We start from the raw sequence: 26,881 nt of genomic DNA on the forward strand, positions 1-26,881 counted from the left end.
TGAAGCCCAGTCAGATAATATGAAAATAGTAATAACTGAAAAACAGAGACACAAAACACAAGGACACTGGGATAAGCATTAGAGGTGAGATCCACAAGCAGGCACAAGAGGCAGGTAGGCGGGGGGGATGGAAGGACACATCGCCACCGACAGCCACGTATTTTCAGGACTCAAGAGCCCAAGGACAGTCCAAGTTCAAGCAAGGCTGAGTGGGGAAGGAGGGGCGTTGGCTGAGGCCTGGTCTTCACTCCATTCCTGCCGCTTGGCCAAGGTCGGCTTTCACAGCATAGAGACATTTCCCAGGTGAGATCAAAACATCCAGAAAGGACGCAGTGGGTCAGAAGAGAGGGGAGGCCTGAGGGTGGTAGGAGACAGGCCTTCACCAATACGGAGATGGGGACCACAGTGGGAGGGGAGGTGCTTTTCTGAGAACTGGGGCCAGGAGGCAGCGGGCTGTGGTGGATGCAGGGATGTGCCCCCAGGCCCCTATTCAGGAAGAAAGGACTTACTCCCTCAGGTGCCGGGGCCACCACCTACAGGAAGCCCTCCGCTGCCAGCTCCCTTCGGGCTTTGTCTGCACAGAGCTGCCTTGTTCAAGATCGTGCCTCCTTTACAGGGTGCTCCATCTCCAATACCGATAGGTGGGAAGGTCCTGGGGCCTGAACACCCTGTCCCAAAGTGGGACACCTCAGAAGGCTCATTCCATATTCATACCTCCCCACGGTGTGGGTCAAGGTGTCCACCCACCACCTGCATGACAGGGCCATGCAGCTCAACTTCTCTTCTGCCGCGGCCCTGCTTTCTGCATGCCCCCTCCACAGGTGTTACCCAAGAGCATTCCCTTATAAACTGTAGGAATCTCCTCTGGCAGTCTCCTTCCTGGGGGACCCACCCTGTGACGCATGGTTAAACACTGAGCAGAAAGCTCATTCTTGCCCGGCCGCACTGTACAAAGAACCTTTAGGGCTGTAATCTCCCTTGACCTTCACGATGACTTGGTAAAGAGGTATTACTGTTCCCACCCAACAGATGCGAAAACTGAGGCCCAGAGAGGTTAAATAATTGTTTGAAGGTCAAAACAGCAGGTAGTTGGTACAGCCAGGGCTCAAACCCAGGTCTGTTGTGCTCTAAAATGTATGTTCTTTCCTCTGGTACACAACTGCCCTGGGAAGGGAGGGGAAGGAGGGTAAGAAGGAAAGAACTAGAAGGAAGAGGAGAGGAAGGGAAGGGAAGGGAAGGGAAGGGAAGGGAAGGGAAGGGAAGGGAAGGGAAGGGAAGGAGAAAGGATCAGCTAACATTTAGCACTTACTCCAGACCAGGCAACATACACACCATTTTACATTTAATCCTCACAATTTTATGACATATATATCACTTTTATCTATGTTATAGATGAAGAATTTGGCTCAGAGAGGTACAACAGATTGTCCAAGGTCACACAGCCAGTAAGTGGCAGAACCTTGATACAAATCTAGTCCCATCTTATTCCAAGCCTGGACATCTTAACCACTACTATTAGAGAAGTTAGGGCCAACCGGAAGGCCGAGGGACCCCAAGATGGAGGTGTGGGCTAGAGTACTGGGAAGTCAAGGTCCCAGGTGCCTGAGTAGAAGGGAAGCTTGGCGAGATCAACATCCTGGTTCTCCTGGGAGTATACAGGACCTGCTTGAGGGCTGACCCAATTCAGGCCTGGAGCCATCGCTTAGAAATTGCACCAAGCCAATCCCTAGCCGTAATTATCACCAGGCTTGCAGCACTGGGCTGAGAGCTGGAAATAGCTCTGTATTTATTTACCCTGCAATTACATGCTACATTAAATGCTCTGCGAGAACATGGCGATCACCCTGCAATTAACTGGTCCCTGCTTCCTGGGCAAGAGAAGGCTGGAGACAGTTACTGGGTGAAATCAAGTGCTGCCTGGTTTCTTAATGGGCCTGGGGGTCACCTTGGAACTTGTGCTGCTGGGCCTGGCTGGAGGTTGTAGCTCTCAGCGGGAGCTCTCTAGCTCCTGGGGAGAGGGGTTCACATCCCTCTCCCAGGGACTTTGCTGTGAGTTCTGGAAGGAGCTGGCATATAAGCCCCTCCTTGAGCTGCACCCCACCCTGCCTTGTCTCCTCCACTCCTCTCGGAGCACCTAGTGACTCTCTGTACTTAATTTTTGGAATTCCTGGATCACCACTCCACCAGCTTTGCATGGGCATATTTACCTTTCAAGATTCAGCTCAAATATCACCTCCTTGGGCAGTATTCTTGGAAAGAAGATTGCAAACGATAGTGAACACCAGACAGACCTGGGATCAAATACCAGTATCATTATCCAATAGCTGTGTGACTTTTGGCAAGTTACTTGACCTCTCTGAACCTCATTATATGCATGTGTGTGTGCACAGATGTATAGAACTCCCTGACATCACATGCATATGCATTATGTACATATATTAGAACTCAGTATCTTAAAGTTGGGAGCAGATCGTAGCAGGATGGAAATAGCATGGTACCTGACTAGTAGGTACACACTAAATTTTTGCAGAATTAATGAACCAAGGAGTAAATCAACCGATCAATCAAAAGTCAATTCGGAGCTGAGAATATGTATGCACCCATGTTTATCTTTGAGGCTCCCCACTTAACTTCCTACACATAAACATGGATCCATGTTATTCAAAAACATAATATGCAAACACGATGGTAATTGGTTTCTAGTTGCCTGGAGATTCCAGAGAACTAGTTTCTCAGGCTGTGCAGATAGATTAAGAATGCCAGCAAAAGGCATTAAGAAAAGAGTTAATTATATATTTACTACCTCTGTCATTTTCTCCTAATTATGTCTTGGCAAGCAGAGTTTCCTGGATGAGACTTAAATCTCAGTGTCTTTAAAAATATAATAATAAATCAATGTGAAATGGAGTGCTCCCAATAGCCAAAAATTCCCAGGAAAGTTTTCAATCAGTGAGAGCCCCAGTGAGCCGGCTGGCACCTGTTCTGACTGTGTTTGGGCTCTAGAGACCAGATATAGGGCCAGACAAGCCACAGAAGAGCAGAGCTACATCTGGGTCCTGTCACCGAGGCCGCCTCCGAGTTGGATGGGGGTCACCTGGAGGTCCCGTGGCATCACCTGTTGCCAGTTTCCCACAAGGAGGGAGAAGCCGGGTGTGAAAATCATTGAGCCGCTCTTGTGGCATTTTGCTTGGTTTCTGGATTGAGAAGGCAGGGACCATTTAGTGAGCACCTTCTACATCAGTGGCTCTCGGCTGGGAACAATCTTGTCCTGGGGGGCATTTGGCAAGGTACGGAGATGTTCTCGGTTGTTATGACTCAGGTTGTGCTAGTGTCTAGTGGGTAGACGCGAGGTATGCTGCCACACATAGCCCGATGCAAAGGACAGCCCCCGCGAGCACAATTATCTAGCCCCAGACGTCAACAGTGCTGAGTTGAGAAGCCGCACTGCAGGTGACAGCAGGCTTGAGGCTGGGTGTTTCCATACTGTCTATTATTGATTATTGTCACTCGGTTTTCAGGGCTCTTTGCGTGCCTGTCTTTTCTATTTTGGTTCCTAATTATAAGGAAAACCCGGGCCCACGCACGCTCAGAACAAACGCCCAGGCTTCCTTCGTTGTAACCGCCACACTTCCGTGGCTGTGGTCACTCCCATCGAGAACCACACAGCGCTCTCCAGGGGAGGGGAGCAGACACTTTGGTGGCCCACGGGCACCTGCACATGCCGGCTCTTCCTCTTCTCCTTGGGAAGAGACTGTGCTTCTCTCACGGGTCCCAGGAAGCAGACCACGAGGAGCCAGGCTGCTGCTACCGCATCAGAGTGACCTGGGCAGGAGGCCCAGGGCATCCTCTGTCTATGAGATGAGCAGGAATCGGGCACCACTCCTGGGCCATTTCACTGTGTTCCATCCCACTCCGTCCAACACACCTACACCATCCAAGCAACTGTTAGGCCCACCTACCGGTTTCTATGATCTGAGTCTCTTGTCTATTATCTGAAGGTCTATGTACATAAAAGGCCCAAAGGGATTTTTCTAGGATGTTCGCTTGTGGTCTCCACAACCACTCTACAGGACAGATACCGCACGTCCTTTCACAGCCGGGGGTGGGGGGGAGAGGCTCAAAGGAACTAGATGGCTCACTTAAGGTAACACAACCAGGAAACACTAAAACTGAGGTGCAAACACCTGTCCACTCAACCCCAAGGCACGTGTTCTTGCCGCGACAGCTGGCTGCTGAGCGAGAAGGGTCATTTTTGAGCTTTACAAGAGGGGAGGGGAAGGAAAATCATGGACCATCTCTAACCCTGGCCTCCTCCCTGTCCCTAGCATCTGCGTGTCTCCCCACAGGGTGCCAGACGCTGAAAGGAGACTCATTCTAAGAGCATAAGGGATACAGTCATTTGGGGACTGGTCATGGGCGGTATGAATATAGATGTGGGTGACAAACACACAGGGCTCATTGATCTAAGAGGAGACCGAGGCTTCTCCTGAACAGGTGTCAGAAAGAGTTTAATAAAGGCCTCGAGCTATGGTGAGTCATTAAAGGCATGAGGCATGTGAGGAGGACAGACCAGCTTAGCCAGCTCTGGATAGTCTACACTGCAGATGGGAACTTGGGAAGCACGCTATGTAAATTACTGTAAACGTCTTCACATTACCCTCCTCCCGCTGTGCATGCACACACACACACACACACACACACACACGTGCATGCGCACACACACAACTTCTGTCTAATCCAGCATTTCTCAACCCGTGTCCCATAGAGCAGCACTTTGGAAATTCTGTGTGCACGGGAGCTTTGCTGCCTCCACACAGGGCCCAGGTGGGGCCTGCCATTCTGCATTTCTAACCAGCCCCCAGGTGACGCTGACGCAGCGGGTCCACAGGCCACACTTGAGATAGGAAGGCATTAGGATGCCAGTGAAGCAAGACGTTCACAGGTCTTCCTGGAGGCTGAAAGATTCCAGAGGCAGAGCATTTTGGGAAACGCTACACTACGCTGAACAAGCATCTGGGACTCTAAGGAAAGGAGTGGGGGATAATATGGATAAAGACGTTTAAAAGGCCTTACAGGAAACAAAAGAGGTTTGTTTGGGAGAACCATCATGCTGGGTAAGTCAGATCACATCCCTCCTCTCTCTGCAGCCGGGGATGGAAAAGCCCTCCAGGTGGCCAGCACGGCCCCCAGGACGTCCTGCCTCTCACCACCCTCCCCATCTCCAGGCACACAGGCCTGCTCTGGGAACACTACTAGCTGAGCAGACTCCAGCCCCAAGTTTTTCCTCTGACAGCCAACCCTACTAGCCCCCCAGCCGCCTTCTTTGCTCAAAGGCCGCCTGCTGGAGGAGGCTTTCCTGATGGGCCAATGGAATCTCACGACCTGCTATCCCTGTCTTAATTTGCTTGACCTTTTCTTGTTCCATTTTTCCGATGCATTTTTGCCTTCAGACACAATGCACCCACATACCTCGTCATGTTTATTGCACATCGTTTGTCTTCCCTACTAGATTACAAACTCCACGGGAGCAAGAATTGCACTGCCGTCACTTTGTTAAGGTTTTCGTTTTTTAAGAAAGCTCTACACTCGGCGTGGGCTTGAACTTACAACCAAGATCGTGCCAACTGAGCCAGCCAGGAGCCCTTCACTGCTGTATTGCTAGCACCTGCAACCGTGCCTGGCATACAGTAGGTACTCTACACCCCTCCTGAATCAGCACTTGAGCAACTGTGAGTGCAGAGATCTTAGCAGCAGCGAAATATAGGATGCATCACCCTCCAAAGGTTTTCAGCCACAGAAGCTATTTCTTTCTTATTTTTTTTCGCCCCCTCGGGGGGTGTCTCAGCATGACCACTATTCCTAAATGCACATTTTCCAGGAAATGTTGCTGTAAGAACTCACCAAGGCTCCAGCCCTCATCCATTTTCCTTAGTCCTTCCTGGCCTATTCATATTCATCCCCTGCCAGGTCCCAGGGAGATGGGTTCCATACGTTTATTAGCCACCGCCACCGTATACATGTATCTTTAAATCTGCAAGAACAATGGTGCTCCCTGCCCACTCGTCTAAGTGCCCACCCCCCCACTCCCGGCACTGCCGGGGGGAGAGAAGGCACCAGGTTTCACACCAGGCCTTTTAAGCAATAGGTGCTTCACAAATACATATTTAAGCCTCAAAGTAATCCTCCGAGGTGAGTCTTAATCCCCCATTATACAAATGAGAACCAGAGTCTCAGAGAGATTAAGTAGCTCGTACGACTGGGATTCAGATAAAGGTCTGCTATACTTACAGCTCCTACACTCCCCACAACGTCAAGGTGGCGAACCTCACAAAGCAAAGTCTGGCAAGTGCCAAACTGCAGAATCGGAGATGCGTGTCTGTCCAGGGTGTCATCCTTTTCAGCAAAAGCATCAGCACCGGCGACAACAGCTAAGGACCCCTGAAGTTGTGCCATATGCCAATCATTACTCCTTTTTAGAATTTATTTGTTTAAATTCACGTTAGTTAACACACAGCATAGTCTTGGTTTCAGGAGTAGAACCCAGCGACGGGTTCTACATGACATGGGTCCCAACAGGTGCCCTCCTTAATGCCCATCGTCCATTTAGCCCACCCCCCACCCACCACCCTCCAGCAACCCTGCTTGTTCTCTGTATTCAAGAATCTCTTATGGTTTGCCTCGCTCTCCGTTTTTATCTTATTTTCCTTCCCTTCCCCTAGGTTCATCTGTTTTGTTTCTTAAATTCCATACATGAGTGAAACCATAGGATACCTGTCTTTCCCCGACTTACTTTGTTTGGCATAAAGTCAATCATTATTTTAAGCACCTAACATGTATTTCGGTCTTTTAATTCCCACAACCACATGGCCCTCACTTCACAGACAAGGGAACTAAGGCAGTCGAGAAGCTTCACAATGTGCCTTCTTGCTCAGGGTCACGTAGCTATGGAGCGGCACGGCCACCTGCGCCAGAATCAGGGAAAGAGTCAGGCCAGACACAGTCCCGGACCCACCTGCTGCTCCCATGAGCACCTCACCATGCTTTGATGCTGTGGGCATCAACCCCAGCTCCTCCTTGCCTCTTCCCTCAGTGCCTTCCAGCGCTCCACCCTAATCATGCCCCAGCCTCCGGCTCTGCCTCCCGGCTCCCTGATGCATCTTTTTCTTCTGGCGGGAGGGCTCTGTGGACAGGAATCCATCCTACAACCTCCCATCTCTGCAACACGCCCCCCTACGGTCTTCCCAGGTGATCCACGCTGGGAGCCAGGGCCTGGCACGAAGAAGGCCCTGAGAGACTGGCATTGGCACAGGGGCACCTGAGACCCAGAGGAGCTCTGACTTGCCTACTAAGAGCGCACACAGTCATAAACCTGGACCGGGATGCAGGCCTGGGAATCCCGTCCCATCAGAGTCCTTTACGTCATTTACCAGCCAGCCAGAGCGCTACATAAAAGTGCCAAGGGGCAGCCCAAGGGTTCCCACTCTACCTTCAGCGGGCTTATCATTTGTGTTCACGCGTACGTTCTTCACTCACCTGTTACTTCACCCAAGACATCTTCGGTTCCGGTAACAAAGTAATCAAAAAGACAATCACTTCTAACGGAGATGAGATTTATTTTGTAAATCAATTGCTTTATTTCCTCCAGTTTGGTCAGATATAATATCGCATTAGTTTAAGGTATACAACATAATGACTTGATATGTGCATACATTCTGAAATAATGACCACAATCATTTTAGTTAACATTCACCCCCACCCGTTAATTTAATAAATGATAACAGAAATATACTTATATTAACAAACAGAGGTGGGGCGCCTGGGTGGCTCAGTCGGTTAAGTGTCCGACTTCTGCTCAGGTCATGATCTTGCAGCTCGTGAGTTTGAGCCCCGCGTCGGGCTCTGTGCTGACAGCTCAGAGCCTGGAGCCTGCTTTGGGTTCTGTGTCTCCCTCTCTCTGCTCCTCCCCCGCTCATGCTCTCTCTCTCTCTCTCTCTCTCTCTTTCTCAGAAATAAACATTGAAAAAAATTTAAGAAAAATAAACAGCAGTAAGCACTTAAAAAATAAAGAACTATTCAGGGTTCTGTGACAGCGTACAATTTGTGAGGGAAGCAAGAACGAATGTGACTTGGCCTGGGAATCAAAGAAAACTGCCTGGAGGAAGTGGCATTTGAAGTGAGATGCAAAGAACAGTAAGAGTACATAAGGCAAGAAGGGGCTTGAGAGGGAGAGCACGCGTAGAGGAAGGCCCTGCAGCAGAAAGACTATAATGCCATCAAGATTATCAGATAACCATAATATAGTATAGAATGTATACACATAAAGTACAAGGCTCTCTCCGAGGAAAGCAACAAACACTTACTGAGTGATTCCCAGATGTCAGCCGCTTCATCGCACCCATTTCACAGCTGGAGTAACTGAGTCTTGGGAGGATTAAGACATTTGCCAAACAAGCACACAGACCCTGTTGATGTTCCATGCGGATCGTGCGCATTCCTCTTCCTTGTGCCTGTGTGCCTCTTTCCTCTAGCTGTTGTGGTGGTTTTCTCGCTTCTAATGACCTGCCCCTGCTACTCCCTTTGGAGGCCTGTCCTGAGGCCACTGTGTCCATTTGCCACCACTCCCAGAGAACTGTAAGGTGCCTGGGAGTTAAATGCCCCTGGAGTGTCCCTTCAACAGTGATGGCTGGGAGCATGAGGCCCCGCAGCACTGCCTAGAGCGGGCACATGCTGGAGTCCCCTTGCGGAGTCAGGCTCAGCCAGGCCCTGGCCCCAAATTGTTCCCTTGCCTCACATCTCCTGCTTCTCTGGCCTGCCTTCCCCATCTCCTCATTGGATTCTCCTGGGATCCCTTCTTAATAAATCACTCAGACAGGAAGTCTCACCTCAGAGACTGCTCCTGGGGAACCCGACCTAAAACACAATCCGCGTCTGTCTGAATCCGAAGCCCTTTCTCTTGCTAGGAAGACAAGGTGATTCAACAGAGCGAGGGGAAAATGAGTTAGTAATGTTAATAGGGAGGAAGAGGAAAGCCCCAGAGAGTTAAGGGAATGGTTAAGCATCCAAGGATGCATAGGTTCTAACCCAGTGGAGAAGGCAGGCCTCCAGGGTGCGGAGGGTGATGTTACGGAACAATGACAAGGGTGACAGAAGTCCCTCCAGGACAGAGGGAACCGTGCCATCTGGGTGGAGTCGTGGCATGCAGCCCTGTCAGGGAAGGCAGGGCCAGGCCAGGAAGGGGTTCCTCAGGATCAGGCCAAGGAGAAGTACGAGGTGGAAAGAATGTGCTTTCTCAGTAGCCACGCCTAGGTTCCAAGGCTGCACCCACCACTTCCCGGCACCAGGGGACCTGAAACAGGGAACTCAGCTTACTGGGCAGTGAAATGACGTGACCTACTTCAGATGTTTGTTTTGAGGGTGAAATAAGAACAGCACCACGAAAACCCCCAGCCCATTACTAGAGATTCACACTGCGTTTTTTTGTGTGTTTGTTTTTTCCTTTCTCTCTCTCTCATTACAAGAGCTCGGGCTCACTTCCGTGAGAGGACTCACTGCAAAGACTTCAATCCAGAGAGAAAAATTTTCAAAATCACATTTTAGAGAAACTCAGATTTCAGTGGAACGTGTGACAAGCTAGAGACCTGGAGACCGATGAGATGGTTGCAGGAGACCTCTGGGTTTGGTCATGAAACCTGACCTAGGAAAGTGGCAGCGGGCACAGGAAGACATCTACAGAGACGCTGGCAAGGGCAGCGAGTGAGCAACTGGCTTGAGGAAATGAAGGACAGCCAGGGACCCAACGGGATTTGAGGTTTTGAGCTGGTGTCTGAAAGAACAGGGATGAGAGAGAGAAGACATACCTGCTTGAGGGTGAAGGTAGAGAGTTGGATTTCATGTATGTTGAGCTTAAAGTAACATCCAGACGGGGCACCGGGTGGCTCAGTCGGTTAAGCATCTGACTCTTGGTTTTGGCTCAGGTCATGATCTCACGGTTCATGAGTTCGAGCCCCATGTCGGGCTCTGTGCTGACAGCACGGAACCTACTTGAGATCCTCTCTCTCTCTTTTTTTTTTTAATTTTTTTAATGTTTATTTATTTTTGAGAGAGAGAGAGAGACAGAGTGTGAGCAGGGGAGGGGCAGAGAGAGGGAGACACAGAATCAGAAGCAGGCTCCAGGCTCCGAGCTTCCAGCACAGAGCCCGACGCGGGGCTCGAACTCACAAACCGTGAGATCATGACCTGAGGCGAAGTCGGACGCTTATCCGACGGAGCCACCCAGGCGCCCCGGGAATCTCTCTCTCTTTTTCTCTCTCTGCCCCTACCCCACGCACACGTGCTCACACCTCTCTCTCAAAATAAACAAATAAACACACTTAAAAAATTAATAAAGTTACATCTGGACATCCAGAGAAGCAACAGCATTTGGCCAAAAGAGCCAGACAGACCTGTGTTCAAATCCCCAGCCCTGCCGCTCACTAGCTGTGAGACTAGCTAAGTATCAGGACCTCTTTGAGCCTCTATTTCCTCATCTGCAAAAAAGACAAGACAAATACAGGTTGCTTTAAGGACGGAGGCAGGCAACATCGTCTGGCAACTCGTAAACTGTTAGGTCTACAATACTTTTTTTTTTTTTTTTTTAACGTTGATCAAGCAAATGGAAAGGAGTCGTGAGGTCAACCTCAGAACTAATATTGTAGATTCCAAAAGCACTGAACTGAAGTGGAAGGCTGAGGCGTGAGCATAAGGTGAGATCAATTACCTTTTGGAAGAAAATGTCCTGTCAAAGACCGACAGGCACCAAAGATAAATTTTCAGCTAGTCGGCTACTTCTGTTTTCCCATAAGGAGAACAACTCTATTCAGTTGTACAAACATTTATGAGCCAGACGCAGTGGAAATGGGGACCCTGAGATGAATAAGGCTCGGTTCCTGCCTTGGGAGGACTCACGGTGTCTTGGAGGGGACAGACATGTACAAAACCAAACAAAGGGCAATGTGAGAAGACTTACACCAGAGGCCTGAGCCACGAGGACTGAGGGTACACCGAGGAGGGAGTGATTAATTTTGCCGAGAGGATTTTATGCGGAAATAGCCAGAACACTAAGATCTCTCCCAAAGCATTAAACACGCATAATCATTTTTCAAATAAATTAACCGTGAATAACAGTATTCACTTAATTATTAATTCAAAAATGATGGTTCAAAGACGAGGAACAAAACCAAAAACCCTAACCCCAAATTTCTAGGTCATCATGGTAAAATGAGGAGGGAGATACAAGAATCCAGGTCTGCCAGTGTAGGGTCCCCTAGATTCCAACTCGAACAGCCTTTAAGCCACATGGGTCCTCTGTGATGCGGTTGACCAAGGCTGGCCCCTAAAACAAAAACATCCACCTGTGCCTTATGAGTTCATGGATATGAGGCCGGGTGTCAACATAGAGGAAAAATATCGTGTCCCTATTAACTGAATCTCAAGCAGCCACTGCAAAGACCAGAATGATGGACCTGGAAGGAGCCTTATAGGTTCAGCTAATTCAAACCCCTCTTTCCGCTTTCCTGATAAGGAAAAGGCACCGAGAGGGGAAGTGATTCACACAAGGTCACCTAGGTGTGGACAGCCAGGACAGAGTCCAGAGTTCCTGATTCCTCACTGAATGCTGTAAGACACCATCTGCCTCTCGAATGAATCAATGACTCCAGATCCTATAGGGTCCATAACGCCATCAGCACATGCACACGCACACGCGCACGCACACACACACACACACACACACACACACACACACACACACTCCTAAAGTGACCCTCAGTGGGCCACCACATCCTTTGCATGGAATAAGGGTCTGCCATGCCCTTGGCAAGAGCCCACAAGTGTGGCGCTCAGAACCAGCCCATGGAGTCCGGCCTCTGGGGGATGACAGTCCAGCAGGGAAGGATTCTTTAGTTCACGGACTGCTGGTTTCCCCAATGTTCCCAAAAATAGCCTCACCTGACATTCCCTGCCAACCAAGGCAGGAAGTTCTGCTAATTTCCTTAATAACTTAACAAGATTATCAACCACCACCCTGTGGGCGCAGATTTGGTCTTTCCTTTTGGTTATGGGAACGCGTCCATTTTTCACACAATTATAGCCTGAGAGGATCATCACTGGGGCTGCCAATCGTGGGCTTATTAGGAGCAATTTAGACGTGAGATTGGATTTCCTTTCTGCACAGAACTTTTTGTTGGAAGCGAATGAACTGGTGTTCCTCATTAATATATTAATAAAATGTTGTCCAAGAGGTGTTTGATCTTTAAGACTGGCCCGGTGGCGGGAGAGTGAGAACACAGGTGGGGGTCCTGACTACCTGTTGCCCCTCTGTACCATCCAGCACTCCATTTGGGTCTCCGGGCCAACTTCTATCACTTAGGTGATAGAGTTGGGCGGGGTCGGCTGTTCAGAACCAAGGGCCCACAATGTAACAGAATGATGCATATTACTGATCTAATGCCTCACGGACTAACTAAATTGTGACTTCTCTCCTCTTGGGCAGAACTGATGTCTTCTGAGTGTGAAACGCCAGTTAGCTCAGCCTGGTCTGATGCTCTGTCAATGACATCATGGGGATTTAGAGAAAAACAAAGGGAGGGGGGCAACTGAGGAAATTGATTTCTAAGGTCTGTCTCTGGTCGACTATTTATTCATTGAAACTCAGCTTTCCTGACCCTGCCAGGCTGAATTTACTTCCGCCCCTCCAGCACTACTTATTTGGGATTTCTGCTGTGTACACATAATGCCTTCTCCCCACTGGGCTATGCCTACCTTAAGGATGTGGGGTGAATGCTGGTTATGGCTCTACCCAGGAACGTGCGAGAACCGGCTCACACTGGTTCGCTAGAGCCAATTACGTGCATTTCTTCCAAGTTCAATGACTTATTGAAACCAGTCATGATGGGGATATTTACAACGGGGAAATGGAAAAACATTACAAATCAGGACTTGGCTTCCTCCCAGAAAGTAACTTGTTAAATATTTACTAGCACATCACTGACTATATTCTCACTGTTTAGGTTTTGGGGTATAATAACTGTATAGTTGAATTTTGATGAATAAATGAATGATCAGAGTCAGAAAACCTGGGAGCTGATAGGTTTCAGGAAGGCCAAGCTACGTGTACAAGTGAGACAGAAAGCTGCCTGGGTAACTCATAGGAGGGGTATAAACGAGAGCAGAGGTTTTAAACCTCGGCCATGTACTAAAATCTGCATCTCAGTCCTGAACCCCTGGAGTGAATCCCTTGAACATCGGTATTTTCTAAATGTCCCCACGTGATTCCATAACATGGCCAAGTTTGAAACCTACTGGCTTAAAGAAAATTCCTGGACTAATCTTAGCCCCTCAGGACACCCATCTCCCAGCACCCCAGGTGTTCCCTGGTCCCTACCATTTGAATACAGGGAGCTTGAGAGTTAAGTCGGGGATGAAATTTCTCAGGTAGGTTAGCGGCCATCCCTCTAATAACAGGCTGGGTTACAAGGAGGTTCTCCATGTATAGTTTCGACTTTTTGGCTCATGTCTAGGATGACGATTTAGTTAGGTGGCCATTTAAAAAAAAAGCGCCTCAACTCCGTGGAAAAGAGTTCAAAAGCCAGAGCCCAAAGACAGTTTCCCTGCAAGTGGCTAGTGCATGCCCATTGTCCCCACCTCCCCACACTTGAATGCCACTGCCAGTCCCTTTGCTCCACGCTACATGTCGGCTGTTTTTCTCTCTTTAAAGGGCCATTACAAGCACCACCTTCTCTTTGAGGGTCTCCTTGATCTCCAGAGCCATGAGCAAGACACGGAGGCAAAAGCATGGGCTCCGGAGTTCAACCGACTCTGAGTTCAAGCTCCAGTTCTGCTTGATAGCTGTGAAGATTCAGCAAGTCACTGAGCCTCCCCGAACCACACGTCCTGCCTGTATAAAATGTGGTTGGCAAAACTTAGAGAAATTGATAGAACACATCTGGATGTGTCTGGTATCATGGAAACGGGAGAGGACAGAACCATGCTGTTTCAGTCTCATCAGTCCTAACCTCACTTGCCATTTATTCTGGCCGCGTCATACCGTTCTCTGACCCTCGGTCTCCTCCTCTGGAAGTGATGGAGTCCGACTGATGCTCTGCATGGGCCTTTTCGGTTCTAGAGGGACTTCGTGTCTCTGCCTCTCACCTGGCACGTATCTGCCTTCTGCGGTGATTGATCCTTTTCTATATATGACCTGTCTCTCCAACCAGATTAGGGGACCCCAGAGAGCAGTGAATGTGCCTTATTAGTCTCTGTATCTCTAGAGCCCAGAAGAGTGCCCTATACTTAGGGCATTTATCATATTAGACTTAGCTCTCTCCTGCTTTGTGGGTGCCTCATCCAATGAAGGGGCCAGCCTGAGCTATTACAACGTTGTCTGATGCTCCAGCCCCAGGGCTCTGTGCCCCCGCAGGCCTGAAACTACTGTAACTGCTTGTAAATGGCTCAGTATGTGTCAACTGTCGGCAGGGACCTGTGGATACATTTCCCAAATGGTAAGAAGAGCCACGTAGTAAATTACCAATGGATTAGCCATGGGACTGGATAGATGTTCTTTCAGATGTCACCCACCTGGAATGATGCGTGTCCTTGCGGACACTGTGTGGTGTCACCTGGATGGGGCCAAAGTAAACCACTGGAAGTCATGCCATGTTGTGGGGCCAAAGCCCCATCCCATCCTTGGACCCCTAAGTCACGAGTTACACTCAGCAGTCTCCCCTCAGTAATTGCCTCTTTCCCTAAGTGATGCCAGAGCCGATGCGTTTTTTATTTCCCCTTAAATGAGGATTTGCTAGTGGGCCTGTATTTTTTTCTCGCCTAATAACAAGTGACAGCAAAGTGTGAAATTAGCTATAACAAGCACCGAAGAGTGAATTTTGCCAACTCCCAAGCAAGCTGAGGAATCAGTAGCTGGCCCTCAAGACCCAGTGGCCTCAAGATGTAGTGGTCTTCCTGACCCTGAGCCCACCAGAAGGGGGTAGGGCAGTCTCCTGGCTCCAGACTCCCACTGGATTTGGGGGTTGGGAAACTGGTGACCCTACAGCTACTGGGAAAGTTCACTGATGCCAACACCGACCCGTTTGATGCAAGCATCCCAGAAGACTGAAGCAATGCAAAGGAAATGGGGCTCGTTGACATGAGGTTTCAAACAGTGCTCCCTGGAAGGGCTGGTCTGTCTGTGTGATTTCAACTTTTTATGTACAAGCTCAAAAACACTGGAGAAACAAAGGAGATCCGGGATGTGCCAGAGGACTCCACACTCCTCATAACTACCTTGGCCTCAGAGCAGGACTGCTAGCTAGGGCCATGCTGGCCAACCCCCCCCGCCCCCCCACTGTCACAAGGCCACTCTGTTCCCAGAGGTGACAATACCAAGGGCTCCCGCTGGGGCGGTGCAGCCCTGGCAAGGAAATTTTCTCTGAGTGCTAACTTCCTCATTTGTAAAATGGAGACAATATTGCCACATTCACAGGACAATTGGGAAAATAAAATTGGGCAAGTGTATGAATTAGGTCATTTTCCCACCCTTGCTGCAAAGCCCAGTCCTCATGTCCTAACTAACCCTTGAGGCTTGACACCCAGAGCATAACAGAGGGACACTCTCCTCTGCCTACTCCTTGTCCATGTCTCCTGCCTCACCCTGCCCCTGCCCCCCACTCTTCAACATGTTCCCCGGCTCCTGCCATTTTCTCTTTCTCTGACTCAGTCCCACTCACAGCCTTCTGAAAGGGATGTCACACGTCAGGGAGCCTCCTCCTCTAGCCCCTTCAAGATTCTGGGTCTCTATTTTTGTCTACAACTGGCTCTCGGCTTCAAACCTGCCCATCTATACTCTGCCTTCTGTTGGCCCCTGACGACCTGATCTTCACCGTGCTCCCTGGACCTCCATTAAGCCTGGAAGGAGCTATGCAAGGAGGAAGAGGAAGAAGCAATTGCACGTGCCAGCTCACTTCTTGTAGGCGTCCTGCCCACTTTCTGTAGGCATCCTGTCCACTTCCTGTAGGTGTCCTGCCCACTTCCTGTAGGCATCCTGTCCACTTCCTGTAGGCGTCCTGTCCACTTCCTGTAGGCGTCCTGTCCACTTCCTCTTCCTGCCGGCCTCACCCGGTCTCACGCCTCACCCCTACAGCAGTAGTCTGGTCCACTGACATCAGTCCGATCCAGGTTTCAGTTCTTTCCAACAACTTGACAGAACTTTTCATTGTACTCTCTCTTTCAGCTCTGCTGGGTCCCCTCTCCAAGCTTCTAAGCTTTAATTATCCCACATCTTCCTGTTCCCCCAGTTCCTAGGGGTGGTGGCCTCCTGTAGTTGTTACATCTGGGATAACTTCTAGTTCTCTGTCTCTCTCTGTCTCTCCTTTAAGCTACCTGGTTAGCAATTCATTATTCCTCTGTCCTTTAAGCTACCTGGTTAACAATTCATTATTTTTAGGTAATAATTCTCTTCCTTTCGTTCTCTTTTGTTCAAACACTCTTGCGGTGTTTTTCTCCTTGCTGGACACTAACTGGTACATCTACATACAACCCATGACTTGCGACTTTCAAAGTGCATATCAGACAAACATACTGCTGTCATCTATCATTCATCTCGCTAGTCTTTCTTCTTTCTAGCCTTAGGGCCCAAAGTAGTGTCTGGCTCAGTAAACATTGGTGAATTTGCGACTCACAGGGTAAAAGAAGGAATGCATGATGCCCATGGGGGTCAACACAGTTCAAGGCACAATCACTGGGGCTTCTGCCCAAGCTCCCTCACTGGGATGGCAGTGGGGCAGATTTCGGCCAGGAACGTTCCAGTACAAAAGTCATTGAAGATCTCTGCAATCATGCCCCAGTGAGTTCACCAGACACTCAATCCATGAAAGAATGAGGCCTGGAGTCCTGGGATTGGATCCTAGTTCTGCAACTTAATCGCTGTGAGACTTTGAACAAGGGATTCAATCTCTTTGACCTCGGTTTTCTCATTCACAGGAAAAGGAATGTAAGTCGCTTCTCCTGTCTTATCTCCTGACATTTGCCCCAAGAGCTCCTGCGTACACATCCCAGGAAGACACTCCCCTTCCTCCAAATGCCTCATTCTCGCTGGCTTGCAACACTCCTGGGTCTCACTCCTACTGATCCCCCTGCCTGGAAAGCCTTGACCCAGTAAAGCCCCACTTAGTCTTCAAGACGTTACTAAGATATCACCTCCCCTGGAAAGACTTCCTAGACTACAGCACAGTGTCCCATGCCCACACAGTTAGCAGCTGTGTCTTCTGATGCTGGGGCATGACATATTGCACCTGCCAGAGAAAAGATCGGTCTCGACTGTGATCATCTCTTTGTGTGTCCCTTCGTGATTGGATCACAAGCTCTTCGAAAGAAAGGACTTTCTTCTGAGTCATCTCTACATCCCCGGGGCCCTCCAAGCACGCCTGCTCTCCATGTACGCATGCACTGTGTTAACCACCAGGCACATCTAGGTGAATCAACAGTCATGGCTCCACCCCCCTGGAGCTTACAGGCAGGTGGGGAAAACAGACCAAAACGAGAAAAAAATTAATGAGCCAGCAACGAAATACGAATTTTGAATCCTGAAACGTGTTGTGAAGATGCAAATGGTACCCTGGTAAAGATTAACTTGTGGAAGGGGATTACTTGGGAGTCTCCTAAGAGGGCTCTCCAAAGAGATGGCATTTTAGCTGAAATCTTCAGGCTGTGAAGGAGCCATCCAGCTGAAGGGCTGGGGAGAGCTTTCCAGGAGGAGGACTCAGCACGTGCAGGTTCACAGGATGGAAAGAGCTCAGCATGTGTGATGCTCTGGCAGGGGCCAAGGAAGCTCAAGTGCAGGGCCATGTACATGGAGAGACGGTGAGAGAGGGGACGCAGTGTGTGGATTCATGGGAGGTGCAGTGGGAAGGTGCTGACATAACTGAATCTGATTTTAAAGGATTACTAGGACTCTAGGCTCCTCCCTTGAAAATGGGGCTAATACCACCTACCTTTCAGGGTTTTCATAGATGTGAGCCCTTCTTAAGATATTGGCCTCTACGCCAAGACTTCAAAGATGGAAGAAGACAGCCTTGCGAAGACTGAGGTCAAGCTCACGGTACTTGGCAGATAATAGGAACTCAATCAGCAGGGTTTCGTTTGGTTGTTTCTCTTAAGTTGTTTTTGTTTGTTCGTTCGTTCAGCAAATGAATGTAAGAATCACTTGATATTTACTCAAGGTCTGTTTTATCAGGGGTGGTCTCTGCTTCTTGCTGGCAGCTAAAAGAGCCTGACCATTCAGTGCTGATTTTTTACAGAGATAAACAGGTCACCTATGGAAGTGGCCACCAGCCAATCCTCACACCCTAGTTTGACTTTGCTTTGCCGAAGGAGGGGATGATGTGGGAGACCACCATGCTAAGGGCCCTCTGAAATAGCCAGAGAAGCAGCATTGGCCCATGGAAGGCAAGCTGAAGGCCAGCGAGGGAAAGTCAGAGTGGCCAGCACCAAAAGTGGTCCTTGAGTTACAGTGTCCTAACCGAAGTCTCAAGTTCATTCCCCTACCCCAGCCTAATGAGGGCAACTCCAAGGTTGAAGGAAGAGTGCCATGGGGGAGCCTTTGAATGTACCGTGGGCCAAACTCAAGCTTCAGCATCTTCACTATTGCTAAATTACCTGCTAGGGGGAGGTGTATGTGCTCAGGAAGTGGATGGAATTTCACTCCTCTGGACCGCGAGCCTAGCACACAGCCCATTCCCTCTGGCAGAATAAGCAGGTAGCTGTGTTCCACGCTGCAAAGGGACAGATGGGCGCTTGAAGGGCTTACACTTAAACTCAGGTAGTTCTCAAAGGGCCAGAAGACATCATCTGGCATCCAATTTCAAGCCTACCAGAGAAAAAACTCCTGGCCTAGAGAGGGGAAGTGACTCGCCGCTGCCAAAAGCACCCCCAAAACAGTTTGCTGATAAGGTCCAGCTAGGACTAAGGTCCTAGATAAATGACCAATGGAAAGGTATTTGGTGTCTCTCACATTGGAAGAACCCCCCAACATGCACACACACACACACACACACACACACACACACACACACACACACTTGAAATGAGTTGGTAAACTCAAAGGCAAGAGAAGAAAGGTAAGACTGGTCTAAGACCTAAATTCTTACCCCACCTCTGCATTACTCTGCCCCAGGATCTTGGTTCAGTCTCCAACTACCCTGTTCCTCTGAATGCAAGTTTCTAAATAGCCAATCCATTAATTCCTCCTCTAGCATGGACAGGGCTGGGGAAGCTGTGTGTGTGTGTGTGTGTGTGTGTGTGTGTGGTTTCCTTGTTTGGCTCTCAGAACAATCAACTAAGGCAGATGTTACTATTCACTCTGTTTTATAGATGCAAATGTTAAATCAATCTCCAAATATTTAGGTCCCTGCTATGTGCTAGACACTGCCAAGCGGGACTCCTATTCTCATGGAGCTGACACAGTATCAGAATAGAGAAACGAAGGAGCATAAAGTAGAAATTCATTAGTAAGCCAAGCCTTGAACTGGAATCTATTCCAGGTCTCTTCTTCTTTCTACAGCACTGAGTCTTATCTTGTTAAGAGTAAAGATTAAAGTGGGGACAAGATGATCCCCAGGGAAGCCACCCACTCATCTTCTTTGTCCTGAATCTTAGAGTGATTCTAAGTGATTCTAAGACAAGAGGGTCATCTCTCCCTGCAAATGACTGGGGTGCAGCAAGTGTCTGTAAACCATGCCTTGATTAGGCAGAAAGGAGATCAACAAGCTTAACCCGTGTGTGTGTGTGTGTGTGTCTGTGTGTGTGTGTGTGAGCGCGCACACGTGCACGCACACACATGCACATGCAGAGGAGTCACAACTACCTAGCAATTTGCTACAAGGAGGACCTTCCCTCCCTGCACATACACACTTAAGTCCCCATGCTGGAGGCTCCCAGAAGCCCCAGAATGCTCTGAGTGGAGCACTGCATAGACCTGGCCTCAGCGTCAACCCCAAATGAAATCCCCAGCACCCCTGGTGCTTTCTTGCCAAGTGTAAGGACCCCAGCTCTCCCACCCATCTCACGCATGTGTACTACACTTTTCAGTTTGCAAAGAACATTCGTGTTTGGTTTTTAAATATGAAGAGTCTACCATAGTGGCCTGTGGAGAGGGGGAACAGGAGGAACATTTGGCCAGGGTGTCACATTCAGATTTACCTCAAATTTAGACTTTTGATTTCCACATAAGGGTCCACAAACAGATGTTGCTATTTAGGGTGTTTGAAATACTGACTCTCTGAATGCAAATATTTAACACAGGCTATCATTTTGTAATTCTGTTTTACCATTTCTCAGAAGAAGAGCTCTAGAAATGGGAACGCTAAAGGCATATGACTTTGACAGACCCTAAAAACACCTCTGGGAAGTCTAAAGAACGGGGAGTATCACCCTCACTCCACATATGGGGAAACTGAGGTCCAGATCCCCCAGCTCAGAACCATCTAGAACAACCTCGTTCCACGTGGCCGAGAGCACCAGAAAGATTCCCTGACGAATTGAGTAGGGTTGTCAATGTAAAATCCACATTGGATTTCTTTTTTTTTAATGTTTATTCATTTTTGACAGACAGAGACAGACCGCACAAGCAGGGGAGGGGCAGAGAGAGAGGGAGATACAGAATCCAAAGCAGGCTCCAGGCTCTGAGCTGCCAGCACAGAGCCCGACATGGGGCTCGAACTCACGAACTGCGAGATCACGACCTGAACTGAAGTCGGACGCCTAACCGACCGAGCCACCCAGGTGCCCCAGATCCACATTGGATTTCTAAGAGTACAAAAAAGAAGGTTAAATATCTCATTAATAATTATATTTATGACATGTTGATAAGATTTTGGACATATTTACAAAATACATTGTTAAGATTTGTTCTACCTCCTCCTTTTCACCTTCTTAAATGCAGTTATTAGAAAATTTGAAATTACGTATGAAGCTCACGTTATATTTCTATTGGCTGATGCTGCTCTGAGGGCAGAAGCTACCATCGAACTGCTGATGCCAAGTACATGCTGGCTTCTATAGCAGCAGGGGGCATTCCGGCTAACCGTTTAGAAACAACCTTGAGGAGTTTAGACCAGCTCTTGCCCACGTCAGTGGAAAGGACTGGAATCCGGGCACTGGGGTGAGCCAGGGCCTTTGGACCCGCCAGCCGTTATTTCCAAATCCATGGACATCCATCGAGTGAGGTCAGCGCAGTCACGTGGGGGCTGGATGAGGGGGCTAACATTTTGGATGAGAACGTCACACTAAATGCAGGCTTGCTCCCTATAAATCACCTTGATTTGCCGCAAATGAGATGGCAAAATGAAATACGCAGGCGGAAATGAAATGTTAGCGGTAATGGCGGCATCGTCGCGCTCCAGCTCGCTGCGGAGAGAGGGCTCGCCTCACACAAGCTTCGAGCAGGAGCGCTGCAGGGGAGGCTCCAGGTACCCGGCTGCTTCGGGACCTTGTGGGCAACAGGGAGTCAGCCCTCAGCTGCCAGGGTGGTGGGCAGGGGGCTGGGCTTGGGGGGCCCCAGTTAGAATGGGCGTCTCCCAGGGTCCAGGCCAAATAGGAACAAGCCCCCGGGTAACTTGGGACCTACCGGGCCTGAGCCTCCAAGTTCAGACTGGGAGACAACGTGTTTGTGTAACCCAAGTGAGTTCTGAGAGAGAAGAATGCCAGGCTTCATGGTGCCAGCAAGCCACAAGGCCTCTGCTGGCCTCCCCCTCTGAAGAGATCTCAGCCAACCCTCTCCTGGGAGCTTTAGATGTACAAGTTCACGGGGAAACCGTGTCTTGTGTTCTTGTGACCTTGAGTAAGTGCCTCCCTGTCTCTGGGGCTGGTCCCTTCTCTTGTACAACTGGGATAACGTTGGCCTAGATATCTCAGGGCCCTTTTAACTCTGACACATGCCATACGGTCTCATTCCAGCACACACAAATACACACACACACACACACATACGGAGCCAGACCCATACACACGTACCCACAGAGAAACACACGCGCAAGTACACACACAGACAAAGGTACACACAAAACTGTACACACGGAGTCACACTCACACAGACACAGGAGACACGCGGATATCTACAGACACACAGATACAGACACACCCACACGGACACGTACAAATACACACGTACACAGACCCATACACAAATGCATATATAGACGTCTACACACAGACACACAAACATATAGGCACATGCACCTCTTCAGACACGTATAAACATGCACAGACCTACGCAGACATATAGAGACATATAAACACACACCCACAGACCCCAGCATAAACACACACACACACACACACACACACACACACACACACACACAACCATTGCCCCTTCTGTTTTCATACCCACTGCCTCCTCCTTCCTACAGACCAGATTTTGGCTCCAGACCACTCCCAAAGGCAAGGACTACGCTCTCGACCTGGCATGTGACTCCACAGCCACATATCTGGGTCACCGGCCACTTCTCCACCTCCACCCGCAGCCCTGTGTCTTCAACCCCCTTCTCCAATGGCCTCTTCTCCATCACGCACAAACGCGTGGGAGCTCCCCACAGACGAAGAATCCCCACGCCCTGCCCTCCTCCCTGACCCGTGTCTCCTTCCCTTGAGCGAGAAGTTCACCTGCATGCCTCTGTCCCTCCCTGCCTGGTGCTCTCGGGCCCTCTGCCCCTGGCTTCTGCCTCCGCCCCTCCATGGAAACCTCTCGGGCAGAGTGACCCAGGGGCTCTCTAATTGCCAAATCCAAGGCACTCTTTACAGTCCTCACGTGACCAGGCCCCATAGCATCTGCCCTCGTGGCTCACTCCCTCCTGGCTCCCGTGACACCGCTTGCACAGCCACCCCCTCCTCTGAGGGCCCCTTCTCAGCCTTCATGTCTACCCTCGACATGCTCTGGGGCCCACCATCCTGCCTCAGCCCGCACACACCTGAGCCCAAGTGGACAGCCCTCTGCTAGGCATCTCCCCCCACGCGTGCAGCAGGCATCCTCCAGAGGTTCCACTTTTGCTCCGCGGTCACCACCTCCCCACCTCCCTCTGTCCCCTATTTCAGTTGTTTGGACCACGAGCCCTGCCTGGCCCTGAGCCAGGAGTCTGGAAGTCAGCCCAGATTTCCTTCTCATTCCCTTCAACCCACTGTATTCCGGTGGTCCCCAAACCCTGCCCGCTTCACCCATGATACCCTCCAGGCCCCACCCATCCACCGTGGCCCTTGTCCAAGGTCATTAGAATAACATGCCATTCTCACACTTCGATTCCCACAGCACCTTCTCCTCTGAAGGACCCAGTGCCCATGTTTTAGACATCCTGTAATCTGACCTCTGGTTATCTGCCCAGCCTTCTCTCTTGCCCCTCCTTCACACAAAGCCAAGACCACAGAGACGCCTATTTCTACGCCCAAATTTCCAGGTACCTTCTCCCGCAATGGGACTGAGTAGTTCCAGAGGCAGAACCTTCCCTACTTCTTGCCACCAGTGTTCCCCACCCATTAAGGAGCGTCCCCTGATGAGCCCTTTCAGCCTTTAGGCGGGGTTAGGTGCCCCTGCCCTGCTCTCATAGTGCCGTGTGTACATGTTCAATACAGCATTTATGCAGTCCAATATCACCCTATATTTGCATTTTTCCTCCCCCACTATACTGAGCTCCTTGAGGGCAGAGACTAATTTATTTCTGAATTCTCAGAGACTTGCCACAGTCCCTGCACACAGAAGGTGATAGACAAATATTGACTGACTGAATGAATGCATGCATGAATGAATGAATGAATGAAGACTAACTCAGCTCAGGGCAAGAGTTCAGGTCCTGCTCAGAGCCCTGCCTGTTTACTGGGAAGGTCAACCTCCAGTGTGGGTTCCTGGTGACACCTAGCAACAGTTGCCATGACAACTGAAAGCACCATTTTCCCAGGGCAATCCTCCCCCCATCCCTGGACTCTCCCCACCTGGCTAGGCAGAGGAAGGAGGCAGCCTTCCTGCTTCAGAAGGCAGGGAGCGGGGTAGGCTTCCTGAAACAGTTGATCATATGGCCTGGGGTGGAGGTCCTGATGGAGACGGAGAAAGCTCGATTCGTGTTGTCAGATGTGCTTGGGAGCTCTAGGCAAAAGGAGGGACAGGCTGGGCCAACTTGCAGTGGGATCCCAGGGACAGTGAGAGGGAAAGCTTAGCACAGGGTTTCTATGTCCTCAGGAAGCTAGGAGGAGAGGCTGTCCCTGGGGGGTGGGGGGTGGGGAGGGTGGGAGACAGCTGGCCTGTGGGCTCCATCCACAGCACAGACTGTGCAGTGGGATGTTCTCCCTCCCAGGCCCACCCCCTCAAGGTGCTCCCCAAGGACCCATGCCAGGCCCAGGCTCCCTTCCTGGGGCAGCTCCTGGACACACGTCCGCCCCTCCAGTTCCTAACAGACCCCTTGATAAATCACCATGCTTGTGTTTACAGTTCAGTGTCAGTAAGACCCCAGAGAGGAGAAGCTGTGCCTGTTTGAATCATTACTACATCCTCAGTGCCTCGCATGGTGCCGGCACGTAGATGCACAATGCGGTGTATCCATGAATCGAAAGCTGTTCTGAGACAAGAAGGCACTCCTGAGACTGGGAGGCCGGGAAGAAAAGCCACCAAGGGCCTCTTCTGTGCCCATCACGGCATAAATGGACATCTTTATGGGAGAAGAGGAACCCAGGGCTCCCAGAGGGCAAGTGGCTTGCAAGGTCATACGGATAAAGTGGTAGACTCAGGATTTGAAGAGGCCTCTGGCCCCAGGGCTGTATGTGTTGCTCTGCCCGTACCAGAGCCACTGGAGCAGAGATGATGCCTCCACGCCTCCCTGCCCTGGCTTCCTCGTCCCATTCCAGCCCCCACACACTCTCCAGGCAGGGAACACCTGAGCCTGTGGCTCACTCCCATGTATCAGAAAACCTCCAGGTGAGAGGGGCTCTTTCTGCCTCTACCCTGTCACCCAGGCACCCTGCCAGTGCCTGGCCCTGACGGATAAGAGGTACTGAGTACATTACTGCCAGAGAGACCCCAGGCAGGTTCAAAGCAGAGGAAACGTCGGTCCCTCCAGCTACAAGACCTTGGCACAGCCACCGCCCCAGAGAGGGGAGTCAACTTCATAAAGGTATTCTGTCCTTCTCTTTCTCCTCCCCTAGAGCTGATCTTGGTTCATTCCTGGCACCCTACAGCAGCTTGACGGAATCGTGAAAGTAATTCCCATGATGCCATTTTGCCTACCTCATCAGGCAGAAAGTTTCTGGACTTTGGATTCAATTTTAGCCTCCACTGCTCAGAGCCGGAGCCCCTGGATATGCTAGGTAACTTCCCTGAGCAGAATGCAGGGCAGTGGGTACAGCAAAGAAGGACGCCTTATAAATATGGGCTTCGTTTTGCAGGCTTCATCTGGCTTCCTGTCTCAGCCTAAAAGCACCCAGTTGCTGGCTCAGTCCTGCTGTGCTCCAAGCACGAAATGTGGCTCAAGGGGCAGGGGTTAAATGGCATCCAGCACAGAGTTCCAGAAAACCTGCTATGGACTGAATGTGTCCCCCCCCCCCCAAATTTATATCTGATGGTATTTGGAGCGAGAGGAAGTAACCAGTAATGGGGGCAGAGGCTTCATATGGGACCAGTGCCCTTATAAGAAGAGACCCTCTCTCTCTAGCCATGTGAGGACACAGCAAGAAAGTGGCCATCAAGGAGGCAGGAGGTGGGTGCTCCCCAGACAGTGAATCTGCAGACACCTTGGTCTTGGGCTTCCCACCCTCCGGGACTTTGAGAAATCAATGTTTGTTGTTTAAGCCACCCCAGTCTCTGGTATTTGTTAGCGCGGCCTGAGCTGACGACACCCCACCCCGCCCCCCGCTCCGCCCCCTGCCGATCTGGTCCACACCTTGAGGCCCAATTCTGAAAACAAGGCCTTTGAGCCTCAGCGTCCTTATCTCTGAAATGGGATAATAACACCTCTTCCTGCTTGATGCAAAACTTCAAGGGGGCATGCCACGGACAATCCTTGGCACAGAGTAGGTACTGGCTGTTACCAGTGCCCTTATTGCCATGTCTTTCCACCCGAATCCCCCTGGAAATAACGCAGTTGTCCACCCGGTTAAATCTGGGGCTGGACAGAGGTGACAGAAAGGTGCCCTCCTAAAATGCCAGGGCAGAGGCTCCGGTTTAGACCTTCATCACAGTCCAGTCCCTTGCAGGGGTCCTAGGCTGCCCTGCCAAGGCCTGAGCTCACAGACGCATCTCTCAGAGGGAACATCTCCTAGATCCTCAGGCTGGAGTCCCGGCCAAGGAACACTGTGCCACCCATCAGGGGTGCCATGTGCCCAGCCCTGCACGGCTCAGTCTGCTTCAGGGGGCCTCGGGGAGGGCTCCCCCATGAAGCATCCTCTGCCTGCCTCTCAGAGCCGCTCCCGCCCGCCTGCGATGAACACATCTTCCTAATTTCCGAAGCTCAAGTTCTGGAGACAGCAGCTATCCCTTCCTGACCACAAAGGAGTCCACAGATCAGACAGTGATAACTCTGCACTCCTTCCGTAAGGAGATTTTCTTCGTAGGTCTTCGATTGGGGTTTTGCCAGCCTCTTAGATCCCTGTGGAAGGTTAATGCTTTTAAGTTTAAAAAAATAAAAAGCTAAAAGGAAACAAAAGCTTTTCCTAGTTGTGTGACCTTGGGCGGGCGCTCAACCTAATCTCTAAGATTCAGTTTCTCCTTGTGAAAACCGGAAAGATGACCAACTCACATGCTGTTCTGGGGGCTCAGAGGGGATCACGCATTTGTAAGCGCACAGGGGGAGATATTGTTAGGAATGGGCCCCAAACCTCT

General features: G+C 50.2%; 1 long non-coding RNA gene across 1 annotated transcript; it reads left to right on the plus strand.

Moving 5' to 3' along the window:
- Positions 1-23,978: 23,978 nt before the first annotated feature.
- LOC122207364 lies at positions 23,979-25,855 on the plus strand. The gene is made up of 3 exons (XR_006196797.1): positions 23,979-24,060; positions 25,210-25,371; positions 25,450-25,855. It is a non-coding gene; the product is annotated as an uncharacterized LOC122207364 (long non-coding RNA).
- Positions 25,856-26,881: the final 1,026 nt, after the last annotated feature.

Source organism: Panthera leo, chromosome E1 (assembly GCF_018350215.1).
Source record: "Panthera leo isolate Ple1 chromosome E1, P.leo_Ple1_pat1.1, whole genome shotgun sequence".
Classification (NCBI taxonomy): Eukaryota; Metazoa; Chordata; class Mammalia; order Carnivora; family Felidae; genus Panthera; species Panthera leo.